Below are 23,959 nucleotides of genomic sequence, written 5' to 3' on the forward strand. Positions count from 1 at the left end.
TGTGTATGCTTTAGATATTATCTAGTTCAATATTTTCCAACCTTTCCTAAACATGAGGGTATTTTCTTTAATTAAAAACTGATGAGCATTCAAATGGTAGTGGTTATATTTTTACTGTTAGTTTATTTGAGAAAAATGAGTAGTTATAGAAAGCGCCTATGAATTTAGCTCACCTCGTAAATGACTGAGTTTTTTCCATAATAGCATCTATGTACTTGAAAAATAGTAGTATGTATGCTTGAGAGAGAGTGCTTGGTGAGCACATGGATTTATGGCACCAGTAACCCCATGCCTTTGTGGCCCTTTAGTCAGGAACCAACCACATGGTCTGGCCTTTTACTATGCAAATTTGCATCACATTTAGAACTGGTTTTCTGTGGGTTTGGTTTCTCCTATATGTATTTGATTCGACCAACATGGTATTTTTAAATAGAACAAACATTTAAAAGTTGGTAGGTTTTTCACAAAACTAGATTTCCAGTTTGAAGAATGAGGACTATACCTTATTTCCTGTTCATAGTCACCTGGTACTGGACAGCAGCTGTGTCCTTTAGAAGTGCCCCCCTTTTTCTGGTTTGTCACAGTTCTCACTCTGTGTTGCCATATAGCAAGTGTCCAGTAGAATGAAAACGAGAAACCCAGTGATTTTAGCAATATGTGTGTGAAGCCACCTCCAGCTCTGTAGCAGCTCGTGAGCCGAAAGAGCCCTGGGTCCAGAGTTGGGAAGCTTGTATCCTCCGCTCCTCACTGTTAACTGACTAGCTTAGTGACCTTGAACAAACTGGATAATTTCTCTAAACTTCAGTTTTGTCATTTGTCATTTTTAAATACCTCTGAAGCCTCACAGGGTTGTTGGACCTCCAGAAGGAAGATTGTCCAGTCTGATGGTACATGTTTGTTATAACTCCCCTGTCTCCTTTTTCCTTGTCTTGTTTCTCTTTCTCTGTTATGGAGGAATCTATCATATGTTGTTACACCTTGATGTTCAGTGTAGAAATATGTGAAGAGCTATTGATTTCCTGGGCCCTTTCTTACCCGCGTCACGCCTGGAGGCAGCTTTAATCCTTTCATCTCATGTCCGCTGCTCCTGTTGGAGGTCCCATGGCCATAGGCAAGCTCCTGCAGTGACACCCAAGAAACCCCAAAGTTGAACTCCTAATATCAAACGATTGGAGCTGCCTGATTGCCTGTGGAGACGCTCAGTAACTAGCCAGCCATAGCATTGCTCACATTTATGAAATGCTAACAGGATACCAGGCTAGCATGGAGGATTTAGTTTTTAGCAGCAATATCTTTGTATCCAGACTTGCGGATCAAACAAATTTTATTGTTTGAGAAGAACCGTACCAGTTATTTTTGTCATTCTGCATCTGGAAGGGAGGGTAGGCATCAATGCCACAGAAGAGGGGATAAACAGGAGAGGTCAGTCTCTGAGATTACAAGCACCAAGGTGGACACTGGAGAACAAAAATGTAGACTTCGGGGTCAGGCAGATCTGAATCAGTTACTGGATGGTCATGTGACGTTGACTGTGTCTTGTGTGACTTTGAGCCAACTATCCTTTCTGATCCTTTGTTCATAAAGCATGGATAAGAGAATATTTCACCTTTTAATTTGATACTGTTTTAATTTTTAAAGATTTTGAAGAGAATGCCAACTTCGTAGAGTTTTTCTTAGGATCAAATTAGTGCATGTTTAATATGTTAAATGAGGAACTCAGTACATGGAACTGCCCTTTTCTTCTAGCTTTTGGCTGAAAATCCTTTTTTACTTCCTCTAAATGGGATTAATAGGTCAGCCTGTGAACAGAGAATCATAAGTTGTCTGAATGCATCTTTCAACAAACATTTTGGTTGAACATTTTCTGAAGAAGGTACAGTGGGGCTCCTATTGATTTAACTTTTATAAATAAAAGGCTAGGTTTTCCAGGAAACTAAAAGAAATTTCTTCTGCCTTTATTTGTTTCTCAGAAATTTCCAAAAGTGTAGGACCAATCAGCATGATTCTTAATTCATCAGTCTGTGAACCCAGCCCAAGTGGCCTTCAGGAGGGGAACAGAGCAACCTCCCCAATAATGATGGGCTACATGAATCAGAAAGCTCTTGGCTCGGCTGGATTAAAGTAACTAAAATAAAGCTGAAGTTTTAAATCTGATGCTTATACTAGTAGTTTTCATTTAGGGAAATAGTTTTGGGGAGACCTGACTTAGAGGTGGTTGCGGTATGTATTCAGGTATAGGAGAATATGGAACATTCTCTTAAAAGTCTGCATATGGAGTTTAAGGTTACACTAATCCTTTTGAGAATTCAGAGTGGTACTGGAGATTGGGCACCTGCTGGTGAAGTGAAGAAGGTGGGCACTGAACTGGAAGTAAAAGTATTAGGAAGAGACTTTCACTCCTACACGTCCCTTGAGATGTAGGGGCCACGGAGAGATTTCCTAGCAGGTCCTCCCACTGCTTCCACTTCTCTTCATTTCTTGCCTCTGTAGGGAATCCCTGTGACTGGCTGGTTGTGTGGGGAGGATTGATGATCAGCTTGGAGTTGATGATGAATTGGATGCCAAGAAGAATCTTGAAGAGGCTGTAAAGGGCTTGGGAATATGCTCCAAGATGGCAGATAAAGAGGAGCTTTTTTTTTTTGGCCAATCCTTATCTTTCTTCTCAATCTTACCGTTTTTGTGTTGTGATTAGATGAGCAGAAGCCTAAAGGAGCCTTCCCTTTTCGAGATGGCATGGGGCATCTCTAGTCAGATGCTTGTTCCTGCTGCTCAGGTGGGGGGTGGAGGGAGGGAGCGTGGGAGGAAGGAGTGGGAATGCAGGGATGGAGCTTCATCTCCTGTTGGGGGAATTTTTCTCAGGAAAAAAATTAGTCTGTACATTATGGATCATGGGCAGCAAGTTTGTAAGATTCCTGTGTGTGTGTCTGTGCTCACTGGCTCAGCTGTATCCAACTCTCTGTGACCCCATGGACTGTAGCCCACTAGGCTCTGTCCGTGGAATTTCTCAGGCAAGAATACTGGAGTGGGTTGCCATTTCATACTCCAGGGGATCTTCCTGACCCAGGAGTCTAACCCAAGTCTCTCGCATCTCCTGCATTCTCAGGCGGATTCTTTACTGCTGTGCCTCTTGGGGAGCCTCTCAAAAGATTCTAGCAGCTTGTGATGAGAGGTTGAGATCTCCAAGACAGAAAAGGCTCTGTTATTTGTCTTCAGGGGAACCAGGTAGAGGGCTGATAAAAAAGCTGGGTGGCAATATGCTGGACTCCAAAACCAGTCGAGGAAAGTAGAGCCTGGGTGTGGGAGATGCCTGGGCTGGCTCTTTCAGAGATGGCCAGCAAAGCCTGCCTCAGCAAGGCTCAGATTGTTTAGGATGTTCCTCAGGTGTTCCAGGAAAAGGAACATCGTTTTGTATCATGGACATTGGCTACCTCATTCCATTACTTATTATGTGTCTTCCTCTTCAGAAGTCACTTCCTCCCTCCAGCCCCAACTTTCTCCAGCTGTCAAATGAAGAAATTGGGATACCCTAGTATATGATGCTAGAATTCCTGAAGTGGAATCATCCCTCTCTTAACTGATATCAAAATCTCTGTCAAATAGCTCTCTGTCTTAGAGTTTCAGTTTAAAGACCTGCTGCAGTGGCTGGTTTGGGGGCAGTTACTTAGTTTTCGAGGGAGTGTCTGCAGAGTGGTTTCTGTTCTCATTTGAGGGAGTCCTGGTATTATGTCACAAGACACACGGAGAAGCTCAGATCTCCTGTGGCTCTCAGAAGAGTGACTCAGAGATTCCAGGGGAGTTTGGTCCCTGTCAGGGTTTGGTCACCTGGCCCCTGCTGCTGGCAGTGGTACAGAAGCTCAGGGCTTTGTCCTGAGCAGACCATGCCTTCACTGTGGAAGGCCCTTCGAAGGCCATTTGCACTGAAGGTGACGGCCAAATATTTTCCTGCAAATTAAGTAGTATACCAAATGGGAAATTCATCTTAATCATCTTTAAATGCTTCCTGCTCACTTGCCAAGGTTCTAAGTAACACAATTTCAAAGGTTTAGAGGTGTCTAATACAATTTTCTCCCCTCTGTAAATAATTCTGCGTCCATTGTATAGCTCTATTAGAAGCATTAGGGTAATTATAGTTACTTTTTGCTTTTCAATTTATGTATTATTAGCCCCAAGTCTGCCTGTACTGGCTGTATTAATAAGAAATGACTGAAAATTAAAAGAATTTGGCAGAACTCCTATATTAAGGTTTTGTAGGCCTTTCTCCCTAGGATTAAATATGCTACTATAGGCAGGCAGGGTAGTCCATGGGGATGTGTTTGGGTTAGGAGTTCAGAGACCCAGTTTCTAAATCTTCATCTGTAAAATGGGAGAAAAGTCTCTGAACTCCCATCCCCTGGGGGATGTGGGGACTAGGGAGCTTGTTGGGAGTGAAGGTACTTTGGAAGCTCATGATGATAAGCAGGGGGTTGTCTGAGCAACAGGGAACCACTTTCTCATGTGCTTTTGGGTGGTCTTATGCATATATTTTGTGAAATAGAGATTTCGTATTTAATATTTGGGCTAATAATTGGAATATTTGACGCATAATAGTGTGCAAAGTGCTTCTATCCCCAAATCTTGTGAGGTAAGTAGTTTTGTTTTTTCCCCTCCTGCCAAACCAGGAATTAAGTTGTAGATGGGTTAAATAATGCTTCCTTAGTGGCTCAGCCGATTAAGTAACATGGCTACAATCAGATTAAGCCATTGGAAAGTAATTTGCTAAAATTTTTGCCTTGTGTTTACAGCTTTTGGAGCTTTCCTTTTCTCATGTAGCACATTTTTACTTTGGGAAGGGCCTCCCATCACCTCTATAACAATGAAGAATAGCTGACATTTTTTTGAGGCTTGGTCTTTGCTAGCACATTTTCTAGATGGGGAAAGTGAGACACAGAGATTAAGTAGCTTGGCAGAGGTTACACAGCTTGTGCGGAAGACCAGTTCAAGCTTTTTCTGTACTATTACTAGTATTTCTACCAAAGACATTAACTTTTCTTGTTAACACCTGTCACTGCCACTCTCTCACAGTTGATTTTTTTTTTTTTTTTTCCTTCAAAATCCCTCTTGTGCTTTTTCTCTTAGTGATTTGGAAACAGGAAAAGTCAGTGCCTCTTGTGAAGCTTTTCCAACTCTCCTGGTACATTTGGTATTCTAATCCAGGCGGTATATGTCAGCTGTCTGCAGCCTGAATTTTGCTTGGAGACCTGTTGTGTTTGGTTCTGGTTATATTCGGGACAAACACACATTTGCATTAGATGACAGCAGCTAAAACTTAAGGTCACTGTTGTTGTTGTTTAGTTACTAAGTTGTGTCTAACTCTTTTGCGACCCCATGGACTATAGCCCTCAAGGCTCCTCTGTCCATGGGATTTTCCAGGCAAGAATACTAGACTAGGTTGCATTTCCTCCTCCTGAGGATCTTCCCAACCCAGAGATTGAACTCGTGTATCCTGAATCGGCAGGAGGTTCTCTACCATTGAGCCCCCAGGGAAGCCCTAAGATGACTAAGCAAAATATAGATTTATTATTTCTCATGTAAAACTGTGGCACTATGGGGTCTGGTTATCCACACATCAGCATCAAGCTACTCTCTGTAACCTGGAAATGATCTTCGTTTTTTTCCTCCCTGTTGCCTTTCTCTGCTGCTGCTGCTGCTAAGTCGCGTCAGTCCTGTCCGACTCTGTGCGACCCCATGGACAGCAGCCCACCAGGCTCCTCTGTCCACGGGCTTCTGTATCCCCCACTAACGACCAGACTGAGATCCCTAGGAGCATATACTTTATGTAGGATTAAAAAAAAAAAAGTAAATTCTGGCATAAAGATGGAATTGAGTACATGTATGTTGAACTGAATTAAAGTGGGTGGCTTAAGAAATGGCCCCGGTTTGGGTAAAGAACATTTGCTGTTTGTGAGGTGACTGTGCTCCTGGTACTTTTTGTGCAGATGGGCAGATAGGGTAGGACTCTGTCTTCCTTGAAGATCTGTGGATCATCAAAAGTTTTAAAAGGTGATGTGGCTCAGTGGGTTAAGAATCCACCTACAGGGCTGGAGACGCAGGAGATGTCAGTTCAAACCTTGGGTCAGAAAGATTCCCTGGAGGAGGAAATGACAACCCACTCCAGTATTCTTGTCTTAAAAATCACATGGACAGAGGAGCCTGATGGACTGCAGTCCAAAGGGTCGCAGAGTCAGACAGGACTGAGGAACTAAGCACGGCACACTCTGAGCTACTCTCGATAAAATTTACTTGATTGTACTGCCCCGCATTTTGGAAATATAAGGACACTATTTTCCTTAAAAATAAATAGTAGACTTGCTGAGTTAAGTGAAATAATGTATGTGAAAGCACTTTTTGTATTGTTGGGTATGGAGCGAATAAGTTATTGGAGAGGTTTGAGAGCATTATCCCGTTAGTATCATTTCAGGCTTAACACAGACTTGAAAATCTTCGCTCTCTGCCACTTTGTGCTCAGCTTGATATGTCCACATATGTATATAAATGTGGCTAATGTTATCTTACTGCCACCGTGTCTGGCAAAGAGAAGGTGCTCAATATTTCACCGGACAAGTGAATGAATAAATAAACATGGTGATTTTTGAGACGTTACTGAATTAATGCATAATGTTACTGAGGCATGAAGCATCAAGCAGAGTGTCAGCATGAATTATCTTAAGGATTTTAGTATAGGCTGCTTTTTAAACCTTTCTCCTGCATACTGGCTGGGAAGTGACCTGAGATCTTGGATGAAGGGAGCGGAGGGCTGGCACATATGCAGGCAGGCAGGCAGGCAGGCAGGTGACAGGAAGCACAGAGGCCCAGCTGCGTGGGAGACATCAGGTGGAGAGAAGCAAATTCAGTACTAGTGCCAGAGCTGCCCTGATCCTCAGATCCCTGTCTTCTCCTGTCCAGAGCATGCTGCAGGCAAATAATTAGGCATGGGCAAGATGAGTTCAGATGATGAAATTCTGGACCTGGAGATGAAAGCTATTGGAAATCAGACGTCAGATCTGAAGGACCTTTAGCAGTCAGCATGCCAGCATTTTCTTTTTATGAAAGAGATATGGAAAGATCAAAGAGCAAGGACTTGGGAGTTGGGTAGCTCCTTGGTTTAAATCCCCGTTTTGCCTTTTCCTATCTAAAATATTGGCATGAGTCTTAACTTCCTTGACCCTCATGGCAGTTCACTGGGTGTTTGTGAGGTTGAATTAAGTGTAAAACATTCTTAGCCCAATGCCTGATGTGCAGTTGGTACCAGAGACAAATGGCCACCATCCTTGTTATGGAAAAGAAATAGAAGCCTGGAAGGATAGAAATAGTTGGTCAGAGGTACCAGCCATTGAGGATGGGAGGGTGGAGCTGGTGCTGACATCTCCTGGTGTGGGAGTGTGGTGGGAGAGGACAGGGGGAAGGGAGGGGGACGAGATGTGGGCTTATTATGTCCAAGATTGAGTTGCCTCTTTTGGGGACGGGGCTAAGACAGAAAGTTCAGAAACATCAAAGGTAGGACCTTACTTACCTATTTGAAATAAAATGGCTCAGCCAATTAATTTGAGCAGGAAGCTTCTAGTGGAACTTTCTAGGAGTCTGAAGATGCTGTGTGTTTTGTATTCTAAATAAATCTTTGGTTTCATCTTCCCCTGGGTGGTGGTCTTTTCCTTCGAGATAAGCTGTTAAAAAATGATGAGAAAATGACCTCTAAAAGTATAACAACTTTGAGTATGTCACCATAATTTTTTCTTCCCTGAAGACAGTCTTTGATTTTATATCATTAATATGTTAAAATCACCATTCTTTCTCCCTCTCCCCATTGGTCTGCCTGGATCTGATAGCCGCCTCTGGGAGAGGTCTATAGATTGTGTAACATAACCACCTGCCAGGGAAGATGTGAGAGCAGCCGTTATGACTTCATGCCGTTTCTCATGCCATATATTGTTTTTGCTGAAATTCAGTTATTTCAGAGATTTTTACAAGATAGCACAATCCCTTGGCTCCATGGCTTTCAGAATTTATGGAGTTTGTACCTGTGCAGTCAGGAAGAGGCGCGGTTTGCCAACTGTTAACATTATAGGTAAGGTATTTTCTTCAATCATTTATTATAAAACAGACTTTTTCAATACCTAGAGAATTATCTTGCAGGAAGCTCAGGTTTACCTTTTGTCACAGTGCCCCATCAGGCATTTAAAAGCTAAGCCTGCCACCCTCTGAATCCCAGGCTTTCTTTAAAGGACAAATAGAAACTCTTTGTCTATCTGGTATCATGAATTTTTAGGATTCACTAAAATTATAATTTTGCAGTAGAGTTGAAAACAGTAGGAACAATTTTCGTAGTCCTTGTATTTCTGATGGGGATTTCCCCTGGCAACTGTGGTCTGTGAAAATAGACTAGCCAACACAATAATGAGACTGTTTGTTTGTTTGCACGTACTTTACCATTAACAGACAACTTTGATGTATTTGGTCTTCATACAGAAGAATTCCTGGTGGCTCAGTTGGTAAAGAATCCACCTGCAATGTGGGAGACCTGGGTTTGATCCCTGGGTTGGGAAGATCCTCTGGAGAAGGAAATGGTCACCCACTCCACTGCCTGAAAAATTCCACGGACAGTGGTGCCTGGAGGGCTATAGACCATGGGGTCTCAAGAATCTGACCTGACTTAGCGACTAAACCACTCTCCTATAACTGAGGCAGGGACATTCTCAGTTACTTATTCCAAGAAGGTGTTTTTTCAGGACCACCAAAGAATGTCAAGAAAGAGATTGCTCTGGTTTCCATGTATTATGGGAATAAAAAAAAGTAAAAAGGTTTGTTTTCATGACTACGTGATGTTTCAGAAATAACATTAGGTAATTTATTTCTTGAAACCTATCCTTTACAGAGAATACATTTCTGAGCTTTGAATTCTTTTGAGTGTTTTGACTAAGCTACACTTTTTATTGTTTTGTTACATTGAGTGTCCGCTCTCTGGATATAGGTGTTCAGGACCTGAAGCCTTTCTAAGAAAGGTTTCGGACTCGATTTACAAATTGGTAAAATTATTTCTCATTGTGAATGGAAACTTTTACTTACCATCATGTTTTGCTGTAGCACATTTTGCAGACAAGTCATAAAACACTTTTTAAGTCTTTGTATTCTTGATTCACGGTGCTTTGCTTCTCTGTGACTTATTTTGGGTGTCAGTTTTGGCTTGGGCTCTAGCCACCCTGGAACAAGTGTCTAGAAAATGGTTTGGGACCTGTTTCTTTAACATCCTATGATGCACTCTTGGGGCAGAACAGGTGGTGCCTGGACAGGTGTCTTGTCCTTTTCCTCCAGGCTATAGTCTCATGGAAATATTTCTGGGACTAGGCACAGTGAGACATCTTACAAAGAATAACACATATTAAGTAAAAATTAAGGATTAAGTACAGAAGTATAGATTCAGGGCCAAGGAATGTCTCGGAATAACCAGTTCATTAATTCTCTTCCCCAGGGAGTTCCATCTGTCTGGGTTTCTGCATGCCAGCCATTCCAAGCTACTCCCTGCTTCAGATTCTCACATGCCTCCGTTCATATTTTTCCTCCTTCATATATTATACGTATACCTATTTTTCAAGATCCAGCCTGAAAACCATCTTAATGGAGACTGCCTTAATCCTTTTGTCAGAAGGATTCCCTCTGCCTGCTCTAAACAGAATTATAGGATGTGTGTGTCAGGGTGGTGGTGGTGAGTAAATATATTTTAATTTTTCTGCTGGTGACTTTCCACTGGTCTGTTTGTTGAGGCAGGGCTGGTGTGTTTTCTTTCATACTGTCCCTGCCTGGCCTGTGTGAATAGTAAGGGAGGGGCGTGTTCTGAGTCATTCCTCTATACTTTGGGTACAGCTGGAATCTGGAGTTGAAAGGGCAGAGGGCTAGTGCCTTCTGTGCAACATCGCTGCCTGCTGAGAGAAGCAAGGATGAACCATTTAGGAAGAATATTTGCCAAGAGGGGAGGGATTTAGAAGGTTGTAATTAGATTGCAAAAGACAATGAGTAGGGACAATAATTCATATAAACTGCTTAGTGCCTGCCTAGCATTTAGCAAGCTCTCAGGGAACTGTGAGCTCATATGGTAACGGCTTAATCACATATCATACTGGCTAAAGGAGGGAATCCTCGATTATAAATTAGAATCCCTGCCCTCTGGGCATGCCTAGTCTAACAGATAATAGAGTAGTCTCTGAGGACCAAAGACTTTGTCTACCTGATGACCATAAAACATTAGCTGAACTAATTGGATTTTGTGATAGGATTTTTTACAGGTAGAAATTGCCTTTTTTTTTTTTTTGGTTCCTCAGAGATTTGATGGTTGTTATGTAATTGCATACTTAAGTGGATTTTGTTTCTTTTATCAGATGGAATTACTAGTTTCCAAGATATTTTGCTCTTTTAACCTCACAGCTTGTTAATGATTTCCAAGTCTTGCCTTGGCCTCTGAGCTTTGGCTTCTAGACACGTGTCTTGGTTTAGTTGTTACTCAATAGATTTAAAAGCAGAAATCTATCAGGGTGAGATTTTTTCACTGTTAATTAATGAGTTTAAGTGTACAAGACTGGCCCTGAAAAAACAAACTTGAGTCCTGGATTCTTCTGTTTTTGTCCTGTGGTCCGTTTCGGTGGTTACCCCTGAGTGCGTAGTGTGGTACCTGGTCCTGGGGTGCAAAGGGTGGGGAGAGCTTTCTTCAGATCATGGCTCCAGGATTGGCATTCTTCTAGTCCCCAGAGAAGCAATCTAAATAAAGCTTTGCTGACTTCTCTTGCAAAGGCTTGACCCTGGGACCAGTAGCATCACAGCAAATGTTAGAAATGCAGAATTTCAGACCCTACCTTAGTCCTGCTGAACAGAAACCACATTTTAGCAAGGTCCCAAGATGAAGCGTATGCACATGCATTCGACTTTGAGAAACACTGTCCATTCTAGAACTATAGCCAGTGAAATAGGTCTCAGAACCATTAGCATTTCAAAAAAGTACACTGCTTTTTATTTCTACTTAAAAACAAAACAACTGGTTAAGAAAACTTGGTGGGGGGGGGGAGTGGGCTAAACCCCTATTACAATTCTTGTTTTTATATTTTGGAGGACTGCAAACTTGTAAAAGCAGGGAGACTAGTAAAATGAATCCCTATTTACCTATCACCTCACTTTAATTGTTATCAACTCAGCTGATGTTTTTCATCAGTAACTCCCCACCCCACCTTGAATTATTTTAAAGCAAATCCCAAGCATGTAATTTTCCCCTAAAGATTGCTTTTTCCTTTTTCAAAATTTATGGCAAAATAGATACAAAAATAAAATGTACCAACTTAACCATTCACAGTTCACTGGGGTTATGTGCCTCATTCACGTTTCATGCAGCCAATCTCGAGAACTTTTCATCTTGCAAAGCAAACTTTGCAACTATTAAACATGTTTTTATTTTTTTAACATAACCACAGTACCATCACACCTCAAAAGATGTTAAAATTCTAGAATTCTAATGTTAATTAGAATTAATAGCAATGTTAATTAATCTAATGTTAGAATTAAATAGCATCAAATACCCCAATGCTGTTCAGATTTCCCAGAGTGTAGTTTAACTTAAGGAAACCAAGGCATTGAGTTTGCCATCTTCTCTATGTGAAGTGGGTGGCAGAGTTTGTTCAGGGAAGAATCTAGAGACAATAATGAGAATGGAGCTGCAGCCAGGAAGGCTTTTGTGTGAAAACTTTGTAATTGCCAGTCTTATTCTACTTTCACTTATCAAGAATTTTGCAGTAAAAAATTAAAGCATGGAACTTTTGAGCAAGAAGAATTAAGTCAGAGTTAATCAGTGCTTCATAGAATTGGATAAAATGTTTATCCTTTCACCATTTCAGGCACAAGATTACTCTGAAAATTAAATAAAATTTGAATGTGCTATGTATGCTTAGTCACTCAGTTGCGTCTGATTCTTTGCGACCCTATGGACTGTAGCCCACCAGGCTCTTCTGTCCGTGGGGATTCTCCAGGCAAGAATGCTGGAGTGGGTTGCCATGCCCTCCTTCAGGGGATCTTCCCAACCCAGGGATCAAACCCATGTCTCCCACATTACAGGAGGATTCTTTACCATCTGAGCCACCAGGGAAACCCAAATTTGAATACTGTGTAGCAGTTAGAATGAATGAACTAGTCATATTTTCAACATGTGTGAGTGCATGCTCAGCCGTGTCCAACTCTTTGTAACCCCATGAACTGTAACCTGCTAGGCTCCTCTGTCCATGGATTTTTCCAGCCGAGAATACTGGAGCAGGTTGCTGTTTCCTACTCCAGGGGATCTTTCCGACCTAGGGATTGAACCCAAATCTTGTGAGTCTCCTGCATTTGCAGGTGGATTCTGTACCACTGTGCCATCTGGGAAGCCCATTTTCAACATGAGTCAATGTCAAAAGCATAAAGTTTAGAAAAGAACATTGCAGAACGGTTTGTATAACAACACTGTTTATTTAATGTTAAACAAAAAAAACCCACTACTATCCATTGTTTATGACTACGCATGGAGTAAAAGTATGAATGCATGCTTGAGAGAGACACTTGCACATTTCACGGTAGGAATCAGCACTTTAAGTACAATGGAATCATTGTATCTATTTCTTACTCAAAAATCTAAAGGAAATGAGGCCGAGTTTTAAGATTTGCTGGAGGGATACATGAGTGTTCATGGTATTATCTCTGTTATGGATGTTTGGAAATGTTGTACAAGAAAGACTTTTTAAAAACTGGTCAATTTGTAAACACATGTTTTGTAAACTTGAATACGTGAAAAATGTTAGTGTGATTTATTGATGCCCCCAGCTTATGACAAAAATTTGAATGCGGTGTATAAAAACTATGCAAATAATTTAACTGAGCGGGTTCAAGACTTCAAAAAAACAAAAAATCAAAAGGAACCAATTGTGAAGTGTGTGGGACTGTCCCAAATTTCAGCTGGTCTTCTGTACCCTGCCGGCCTTATCTACATAGATTGTGATGACTTTCCGAAGAGTTGTTAAGAGTCAGCTAGAGCCATTTCTGATGCCATTGGAATTTATAGCTCTGCTGCCTCTGAGGACGCTTTGAGGTGGCAGACTCCCAGCTCTGTTGTGGCCTTGAAAGCATCTTATACTCCCAGAGCCTGCACATTGAGCTTAACTTTCATCTGTTGCTGTCCCAGCCCCAGACAGCGCTACTGCGGGGTCCTCGGAGACAGATGGTGCTTTTAAAGATCACTGAGTAAGGGGCTTCTCAGAGGACTGTTTCATGTCTAATCACCTTTCTCTTTGGAATGGCCTTCCTCACGTCCGGGTTTTCCTGTTGTGTGAGTGGAGACCACTGATCTCTGGTCTCATTATAATAATCCTTGCCCAGAGGATGTGATAAAGGTCACAAACTTGATATTTATTCATGAGCAGAGTATAGCACTGAAGCTGATGGCTGTGGATGTTCTTTCTGGCAACAAGGAGGAGGACGTGGGATTTTAAACCAAAATATGTTTGCTAGCGGTGGGAACAGACATGTTGTTAATTAAGCCACATTGACAAAATTGATAGACTATGTCTTGCCAAGAGTTTCGGAAATGTGCTATTTCTGCAGGTTGTCTAGCGTCAAGATTCCTTCGTTGTGGATGTTTTATTGTTAGTAATTAAATGGAACTCACAACTGTAGGCACATTGGTACCTGAAGACAGCCGGAAGGCCTCTCTCTGATCTAATGTAACCTCTGCTGCTATGATTTTATTTCCCTCACAGAAACGATTTTTATCCTCTTAATCGTATTTATTGCTCTTATCTCAACTCTCAAATACCTCTAATCTTCCAGAGACATATATAATTATCTTGTAAGGGTCTGAATCGTGCCAGTTGTAGCAAAAGAGTTGCATTGCTTCCTGGCTCTCGAATGTCACTCAGTCTTTCTGTATCAGATCTTACCTCTTTGGAGTCAGAATGATATTCTGTCCTTTTCCATCACTAAGTGATTCATGGATTGGTCTTCTCATTTAGATATTCATCAGGTATTTTTTGAGTTCTTCTTCTTTCCAGGGTGCTCTGGTAGATGCTGTGGGGGAGACAGTTATGGGAAGAGGGGAAATGGACATATACATATATGTGCTGAGAAAAAAAGATTCTCAGTGCAACCTCAGAATGCTTGTTTTACATCAATCAGGATGGAACAGTGGCTGGTTTTGAAACAAATTCCTGTACATCTACTCACTTCAAACCCCAGCACTGTTGAAGTTCACTTTTTCAATTGCAGATAGTTAAAGGGAGAGAGGATTAGTGCAAAATCCTGGAATGATTTACTTCTAGGCTTCAGTGGTGTTTGAAGTTAAGGAATAATTCATTTAGGATGTATACAATAGCCACTAAGGAATTACAGTACCAGTTCATGTTAACATCATTGTGTAGACACCAGACCCTCACTTTGAAAGATAAGGGAGTGTCTCATCCGATGTGTCTGATGAGATTCCTATGCTAAGAGCTTTGGACCTGGTCTCTCTTGTGTATGAACCTGTGTCCTCATGCGTCTCCATGGTTTTGACTCATGTCAAGCTCCTTTGCTGTGATAAGGAGTCTCAGATGTCCAGAGACACCCATACAAATAGACCAAGCCTGAGAGGACCCTGAGACTTCTTCCAGATTTGATTATTGGTGAAAGCCCCTCCTGTCTGTATCTCCCACAGTGAGATGCTCCTAAAGGGGAGTGAAGATAGCTGAAACAGAGGTGAATTAACCTTCAAGTCAGGGAACTATTGAATAATCATATAGCTTTGGAGCTAGAAACTGGCATTCAGAGAGAAGTGGCTTTCCTGATGTTACAGTGATATCCCCGAGACTGGAACTGCAGTCTTCTGACCCTTCCCACTGTAACAGAGGCGCACTGCCCTGCAGTTTGTCTAATGTCTGCTAATGGATTGTTTCCTTTGCCCGCTTCTTTTAGGAATGCCAAGGGTATATATCTTTGACAATAACTACTAAACCTATCTGTGACCTAAGCTAGAAGCAAGCTCTTTAATTCCATGTACTTGTCATCTCTTTTCACCTATCTCTGGTAGAACCCATTCCATCCTAAAACAGAAATGTTTATGTGAACATGTTTTACTTTCTTACTAGGTTAGAAACTAGATCTTTCTTGCGTTTCTTTTGTCAATGTCTATGTTTTTTAAAGTTATAAGCAGGTATCTCATACAAATATAAAATGAGCATGTCAAAGAAGTATTTAACTTGTAAATGAGGGAACCAGTCTGAAGATAAAGCTGGAACAAAGAGCAACTGTGTAGTTCTAGGCACTGAAGAATATTACCTAGGCTAGATGCAAAACTGGTTTACATCCTATAGGGCAATAAAACGGTAACATTTGGGACTCTTTTCTACCAATCAGAAATCATATGCGTCTATAATGATGAAAATCTACAAGTTAATGTGTAACTTCACAAAGCCTGAACCCAAATCAGACACAGCCAATCAAACACAGTTATAGCTCAGTAGAGAAATCAAATAATCCTTGAGTGTGCCTGTTAGGTATACTCCAGTGTGGGGTTGAAAGAATATACTGCCCTCCTTTTGCATTACTTCTAAGCATTGCATACTGTTTGCTAATGTTCAGTGTTATTACTCTTAGGCTAGGAGTATATGCATTCATTCATTTGTTCATTTATTTAATAATTATTGAATGCCAGTTTTGTGCTGAGATGGTAGGGTAGGCAGTGAGACAGACGATCCTTGCTCTCAGAAATCTCAGCGGCTACTCCAATAACATCCCCAAGGGAGGCAGGGAGTTCTTCTCAGAAATCAGTAGCAATGGGGATGATCTTTCTTGGCTTCTACTGCCTTTGGGTCTCAGTTCTTATAAGACTGGGATAAAGGGCAAATATCACAGAGGATGACAACCAGAGCCCAGTACTCTTGGGGACAAGACCAGACAACATTCTTTCTGTTCCTATTGCATTTATGCCTTTCGAGTGATAAAGTTTCACAAGATCAAGATTTTGTCATCTGACTTGGAGGACTCCAACTGGCCTGGCCTGCCAGGTTTCTCCAGAAGCCTTGCTCTTTTCTTCCACAGGTACACATCTGCTTTTTCCCAGTTGAACCTGCTGGAGAGAGCCTGCTTTTTCCCAGCAGGGTTTTGGTAACTGATAGCACAGACTCCATGGCTGTCAATACAGATTTCTTACAACAAAGAAAAACATTTATTTAGGGTATTGGGGGAGTGCATGAGAAGGGCTGTCACTTTAATTTCTCATTTCAAAGAATAGTGGAGTGGAGGAGTGCCTGACATTTGTCTTCTCACTATAAAACACTGGCCTGCAAGGACCTCTACAGAGATCTTCCAGCTCCTTCACCCTAGTTTACAGGTGGGGAAACCAAGGTACAGAGCAGCCAGAAATTAGCCCTTGTTCCCCTGGTGAGTCACTTTCAGATCTGAGACCTTTCTTTAGTCTTAGGTTCCTTCCTCTGTTATGGTGGTGCTTACTTGGATGCATGGGTAGAATACAGAAGTCCAGAAATGAGGCTTTTGTTTTGAGTTTGCATCTTTTTTACAAAGACAGATGTTTGTCACAGAAAATTCATTTCATACTGAAAGGTGTTAAGAAGAAAACAGAAAGCCTCTGAAATCCCAGCACCCAGAGAGAATTGTAATATCCAGGCAATCCTTTATATGATTATATACATTTTTGTCTATCTTAGTATACAGATTCTGGAGAAGGAAATGACAACCCACTCTAGTATTCTTGCCTGGAGAGTTCCATGGACAGAGGAGCCTGGCAGAGGAGCCATGGGGTCACAAAGAGTTGGACACGACTGAACAACAGTCACTCACTAGTATACAGATACAGATATGTATAACTCCATAAATTTTAGTAAATGGGAAGAGCACCTTTTTCTTGCAATTAATTTTCCTTTAGTCTGAAAAATGATTATCAAGTTATTTTAAGTACAAATGGAAATATTCTCCTATTGGTTTGTATTTTACTCCTATTAATATATACCCAGTAATATAAATTATATTTTTAATATTCTTAAATTTAATGATCAGTGTCAAGGCGGCTTGTCTTTGATGAGGTGGCAGTGCTAACTACAGAGATGAACCACTCAGGTCCCCTCTGAGGGAAGGGCTGGATGATAGCTGCACAGAGCATGGTCTGCAGAGGGCCTCGTGCCAGCTGTCAGCTCTGTGACAGTCTCCTTGGGCTGGCCTGCATAGAGAGCTGCTTACCCTAGGACATGCCCTTCCTGGGTACCTGCATGGGGGTGATAAATCTGGTGATATCAGACAACATGGAGTATGAAGGCTCCCCGGACTCTAGAGTGTCCACTGAGAGGTTGCTTTACCACCTCGTCTTCTGCCCAATCCTGGCTCCTCTTCCTCCCCTTACAGGTTGTTGTGCTCAGTCGTATCCAGCCCTTTGCAACCCCGTAGACTGTAGCCACCAGGCTCCTCTATCCATGGAACTTGCCAGGCAAGAATACTAGAGTGGGTTTCCACTTCCTACTCCATCTTCAGTATCTAGGGATGAAAGCTGCGTCTCTTGCATCTCCTGCATTGGCAGGTAGGTCCTTTATCACTCACACCACCTGGGAAGCCCCCACACTTTATAAAGGTTGAGCCCTGATAAACATCTTGAACCCCAAACTCTGTCTCAGTTTCTGCTTGTGGAGAACAGCTTGCAGCTGTTAATATGGTCACTGCAGTATCCACTGACGCAGCAGGAATGACCACTGCAGCCCCTCCTGGAGCCGGTGGAATCCTCGGGAGCTCAGGATCGCCACGTCCATGGCTCCTCTTAGAGTGAGCTCACCCTCTCCACCCCTCCCCTGACGTTTGGTATTTGAAGACGTTGGCGTAGGGCAAGCTCCCTTCTCTGTGGGTTTAAGAGCTAACTTAGAGGCTTTCTTGCTCTGAGATATTCTCCGCAATACAGATCTATTTTAATTGCTGATGACATTATTCAGTTAAAGGTTCATCTGTTTTGGGGGAAATGCCTAGGAGTTGATTAAGAAAGGTTGTTGTTATTCTTTTTGCTTCCCTCCAGCAGACACCCCTTTCTTTGGCTTGCCCCCTTCTTCCAACCTGCTGCACAGTGATTGGTTTCCTGTCTTCAGGTTTCTTATTTGCGTAATCTCTCGAATCACTCTTTAATTTCCAGCAGAAATTATAGTCTCACTTAATCAACTGGAAAGGAATACGGAGATGGGAGACGGAGGAAGCAGTGACTGCCTTTCTCAGGCCTTTGGGGGTTTGTTCCCGTCACTGCCTTTGCTCAGATGCTTTGTCGTCTTGGTTAACTTTGGGAGCACCCATGGGCCCCACCCCTCCATCTTCTCCAGGTCCCGTTGGAGACTTTCATTTCAGGGCTGTTAGTGCTGCCAGCCCTTGTGCTGGTGGTGTCTGGCTTAAAAAGAGCCACATGTCTCTGTGATCCTTTGGAGCCTCTCCTTTTTCTTTATTAAGTACTGTTGGGGACAGAGAATCATTCTGAATCTCTCCCTTCCTAACCCCCAAGATGCAGTTTATTTTGGTGCTTTTAACCTTCAGCCTTAGCTAGCAACTGCTGTGTGCATTTTGGACTCTGAATTTTAGGGAGATGAGGAATGCTTGCCGACAGTTTGGTCATTGCTTCTTTAGTAAACTATTCTGTCTCTCTCTTTTTTTCCAGAGCAGGGTGGGGGTAGGGGGTGTCCTTTAGAATTTCGCTGACAAAGTGATCCTGTTCTTTGTCACAAAATGCCCACCACATGACCAGCATGCATGTAGCTTGGGCTGAAGAGTAGAATTGGGATTCTCACAGTAAGGTCTGCAAGGCATGGTTCATATAAATGCAGACATTCAAAAACCTCACTAGCTTAATGGGTGCTTTTTAAGGCCATAAAAAAGTTAGTTTTTCATGAAAGGGCAGACTAGACCAGAAGATACTGCTGAATAAGTCTTTATTCTAGAGAAGGTAATAAGCAAGGACCTGGTATCAAAGAAGTTGTTAAGCTTTTTATTTCTCATCCAATTTTCTCTGTAGGGGGAGAAAGGTCTATAAAGGCACTCATCTGTGTCCACCTTTTTAATAACTTAGTCCTGCCACTGAATTTGCCTGGGGGAAGAGAACTTATAAGTCGATAATGCAGCATAGAGTCAAAAGGGCTTTTAAAGTCTTTTAGTTCATGTTCTCCATTTTGGATGTTGAAAGATGGGAAAAAGGGGATGGTAAGCATTTGGTTGGAGACAGTGCCTACCTAATTCCATGTTTTTCATGCTACCTTTCTGTAGTTTTTTTTTTTTTTTCTCTTTCTTTCAATAGTAGGTTTGTGTGAAAGGAATGTTATGATTTATAGGGGAACCTTGCATTCTCAACAACTAGTATTTTAGGTCCTTCCAAGTTTTTACAACAAAACTGCCCATCAGAACTTAAACATGGAAACCTCTCGAGAGAGATTGTGAAGTCTGTGCATCAGTCTGCAATGTTTACTTGCATAGGAGTAGCCTAGTGTCAACTCAGCTGTCACTTATTCTTGTTAGTAAAGATGCACTGAGTAGGGTTTTTAGCTAGGTTGGATGACCAAACATTTGAATAACTACCAATAAATGTTGTAAAATATGTATGTACAATATGTAACTACCAATAGACAATATATGTTTGAGTAATTACATATGAGCAGGGTGGACCATGAGAAGATCTCTGTATGAAGCATTACGGGATGCTGCTGCTGCTGCTGCTAAGTCGCGTCAGTCGTGTCCCACTCTGTGCGACCCCATAGACGGCAGCCCATCAGGCTCCCCTGTCCCTGGCATTCTCCAGGCAAGAACACTGGAGTGGGTTGCCGTTTCCTTCTTCAATGCATGAAAGTGAAAAGTGAAAGTGAAGTCGCTCAGTTGTGCCCGACTCCTAGTGGCCCCATGGACTGCAGCCCACCAGGCTCCTCCATCCGTGGGATTTTCCAGGCAGGAGTACTGGGGTGGGGTGCCATTGCCTTCTCCGATTATGGGAAGACAGTGGGGTAAACTCTACCTTTGCCACTGACATGGGTGGCCAAGGAGGCCTTTGCAGATGAGTTTGTGTTTGAGATGGACAGAGCTCAGAGCAGAAAACTGGGAACGGCCTTGAAGAAAGGTTCACATACACATGGTGTGGTTGGTGGAGGGTGAATCGTTCGGAATGGTTCTGAACACTCAGAATAATGATCAGACTTCTTTACTTTGAAAACCTAATTTCAGATTAAAAAAAAAAATTGTGACCTAGATAGTTATGGGTATTACTTTAAAGATGGGCTTGGAATCATCTAGAATGATTCCAGGCCCATCATTGGAAACTGATGGGCTTACAACACAAAATAAGAGATGTGGTAATCTCTAAGAATTCACTCCATCTCCTAAGTTAGAACTCTAAGGAAATATGAATGTGCAGACAAAGCCTTTATGGAATCTGTGGGTCCCGGTTCACGTGAATCCTGTGTGGTCCAGGGTCTTAGAGTTGCCTAAAAATGAGTTGCTTTTTATCCCCTCACTTCTTCTCCCTCTGTCTCTTTTCATGCATTCATCCATAAACATGTATTAATTACTACGGGCAGACATAGTTCTTGATTCTGGACAGAAGTGATGGCCAAGCATCCCCCTTCAAGTTTCACTCAGAAATGGACTATTCTAATTCTGAATAAGGCATCAAGTGCTACAAGAGCAACATAGGAAGAGCACCTATCCCAGATTTGGAGCCCTAAGGAAGTTTATGGAGAAAGCGGAGCCAGAGGGACCAAGAGGAGAAAGCAGAGTAGAAAGTAGCCAGACCAACAGGTAGGAAGATGGGGAAAGGAAGAGCATTCTAACCAGAGGGTGTATTATGTTTAGAGGCCATGAGCCCAGGGAAAACATGGTCCCTGGGGGAGCCCAAAGAGCTTGGTATGACTGACAGTGGAGGGAAAGGAGGAAATGGCCAGAAGCGAGGCTGAAATCAACAGGAGTGAATAATCAGCAGCCTGTGAACTGACCTCAAAATATAGGTCATTATCCTCAAGATACAGGGCAATGAAAGGGTTTTAAGCAGGTGCATGAATTATACTTTAGAAAGACCACTGTGGTTACCACGTTGCTAACATATTGAATAGACTAACTGAAGGAGACGGGTTAGCTGTGTGTTGCAGTGGTCCAGGAGAAATGGCAGGAACCTGAGCTGGAGCAGCAGCAATTATGGTGAAAACTGGAAAGGATCAAGGGACAGATGGAAGGTGAAACTGATCAGTTGAGGGGGCTGGATGTGGGTGGTAACGGAGAGAGCAGAAACCTAAGATGATGGTCACGTTGCTCTCTTGGGCACAGAACACAGTGGAGGCATTCACAGCGAAGGACAGTAAAGGTTTAGGGTGAGAGAGAGAGCTCAGTGTTGGTCCTGGTGAGTTTGGTAGTGCCTTGGGACCATTCTAGAAATTGTGTTGGCATTCCACCTTTGCCATCCAGTGTGCTAACATTGCAGGTAGTGAGTGAAGGCTGTCAGAACTGTAGGGTCTCCCAGGTTTGGCACGTATCCTTTGATTTTCCTCACAAGGAAAGTGGAGTCTCTAGATATAGAACAATTTGCTGAGGGTCACACAACTAAGGATTGATCTGGGCCTAGTATCTAAGTCGCCAGCATCAGTCTAGAAGTGTTTCCACTCTAGCTGTAGAATCTGAAAAATGTACAGAAGTAAATGTATGTAGCCTGTTGTCCTTTTGCTTGGGAAGAACTGCCGGCAGTAAATGTGGGTCATAAATCCATGTGGGGACTGTGCCCCATTTGCATCTCATTTGATTCCATCTGCCTTGTCTTAACATGATTATGGCAACTTTGTTAGGCAAGTGGTTGCTTAACACAGTGGAAAGTCTTAATTACTCTTTAATAGCTGTGTGCAGAGGGAAAAGTCAACTTTAATGTTTAATCATTTGGTTGTCTCTTGAGAAAGTTTATTTCGGTCTTCTCTTTGTGTACCTATTAAATATATAAATGCATTTTTTTTACACTTCCCTTTTCATTCCAGATTTCAGTGACACAAAAATATTTTCTTTTTAAAGTATTATTGCTGTATAAACATCGAGAATTTAATGAAAAATTAAAAATTAAAATCCACCCACAGCTTTGCCATAATAACAACAACAAAAATCAAGCTTTATGTTCTTTTACTTCTTTTTTCTCTGCATCCATATGGTAATCTTAATTCATATTCAGCTTTCTAAATTTTTTATTCCATCGAATATTATTCCTTTATTCATTCATCCATCCATCCCTTTGGCATACATCTGAGTACCTTGTAAATGCGGGGTCCTGTGCATGGTATTAGGGGGTACAGCAGTGTCAGTCCTCAGAAGCTGGCACTTGGAGAATAGGGGGATGTTTGGTGGGTAACATATTAATAGGTAAGTCCATGGGGTCCCTAGGAGTCGGACACGACTGAGCGACTTCACTTTCACTTTCATGCATTGGAGAAGGAAATGGCAACCCACTCCAGTATTCTTGCCTGGAGAATCCCAGGGACGGAGGAGCCTGGTGGGCTGCAGTCTATGGCGTCGCACAGAGAGGGACACGACTGAAGCGACTTAGCAGCAGCAAACCTAATAGCAGAAGAACCTTGCAGTCGCATTATTAAAATGGTGCAGCCTGTTGTGTTGTAGATATTACGTGACTACTTTCTTATTGTTCAACATGTCCAGCAGGGTCTCAGGAGGAAAGGTGGCACACACACATTAGGGAGAATGGAGGAGCATTTCCTAGAGAGAAGTTTACAAAAGTGTGGTCAGTAGGTAGGAAACCACCAGGATGGAGGAGTTCTCTGGGGCTGGGGACCGTGAAGCACATGTTTGCCTGGAGGGGCCATAGGAGGCATTTTCAGAGTAAACATTTTATAAGCATCTTCCAGTGTTGTGTCTAGTGCTGAAGAAGGGAGGGAATGTTCTAGGGGAGTGGCCTGCCTCCATCGAGTGAAGCTCACAGAGCAGGACAGCGGATCAGAGCATGGTAAGGGAGGGATAATGGGAGAAATACCAAGAGGTTGCTTGGTTTCTGTAGCTGTGCAGTTGGCTGAGTGTTGGGTGTTGGGGGATGGGAGGAGAAGGGAGGGAAGACTAGGCTGAACTCAGTGGTCCCTTCAGGCAGAGCTTTTCATTTGGGGCCATGAATTGGGGAGGGGGAATGGGCAGGGAGGCCTCCTGGGACTGGTGGTTTCTGTTCCTGGAAGCCTCTTCCCCTTCACCCCAATGTCATACTCTTTTATGTGCTATGACATGGTGAAGTGAGGAGGTGTCCAGGGCCCTCCAGTTACCAAGAACTGTCACTCTAGAAATTTTCCCTGAAGTCTCTGAACCTATACCCTTGAGTGCTGGTAACCATTACTCAACTCTAATGTAATCATATCAATAGTAACTTCTTGTAGAGTGGCCTGTCTGTTGTCAAGGTGCAGGGAGGCAGATGGTGCCAGGGGAATGGGCTTCCTTTGGGGGAGATTGGGGAATGAAGCACGTAAGCATTCACCCTTCTGACTAGTGTGTAGGGCAGGAGTGGTGGGTGCTTCCTTGGGGCAGGTTTCTTCTAAACTGGTAAATTTTGTGTTTAGTACCTTGCTGAGCACTGCCAATCTGGGGACCTGTTGGGCTTGGGGAGCTAATCACTTAGGCTGAGCCTCATAAGGAAAAGGCACTAGAGATCAGAATCCAATGGCATGTTTAATAACTACGCACATGTGTGTCCACAAGTGCATCTTGAAGTTTCTGATAGCATAAAACCTTGGCCATGGCCTCTGTTTTCAAAGACATAGTGTGGAGTCTCTAATGCTATCAAGTTATGGGTTTTCCCATTGTTTTATTCTGTTTGGCTCGTCTGATGGAGGGAGAGGGGCTTGTCCAGGCACGAGGCTGAAAAGAACCTGGAAACTGATTCTTTGCCTTAGTTTTCACCATCCTTTGA

The 23,959-nt window shown here is 42.5% G+C and overlaps 1 protein-coding gene across 2 annotated transcripts in view; it reads left to right on the forward strand.

Moving 5' to 3' along the window:
- Positions 1–23,959, forward strand: part of MB21D2 (Mab-21 domain containing 2) — a 129,146-nt gene that overhangs the window by 18,060 nt on the left and 87,127 nt on the right. The window contains exon 1 of one of the 2 annotated variants that reach the window (XM_060404714.1): positions 1–23,959. This exon is cut by the window's left edge and continues 17,665 nt beyond it; it is cut by the window's right edge and continues 32,021 nt beyond it. The exons of the other annotated variant lie outside the window; for it this stretch is intronic. The gene's annotated coding sequence lies outside the window, so the exon portion shown is untranslated. 2 annotated transcript variants of the gene reach the window in all.

The sequence above is a fragment of the Ovis aries genome, chromosome 1 (assembly GCF_016772045.2).
Source record: "Ovis aries strain OAR_USU_Benz2616 breed Rambouillet chromosome 1, ARS-UI_Ramb_v3.0, whole genome shotgun sequence".
In the NCBI taxonomy this organism is placed as follows: domain Eukaryota; kingdom Metazoa; phylum Chordata; class Mammalia; order Artiodactyla; family Bovidae; genus Ovis; species Ovis aries.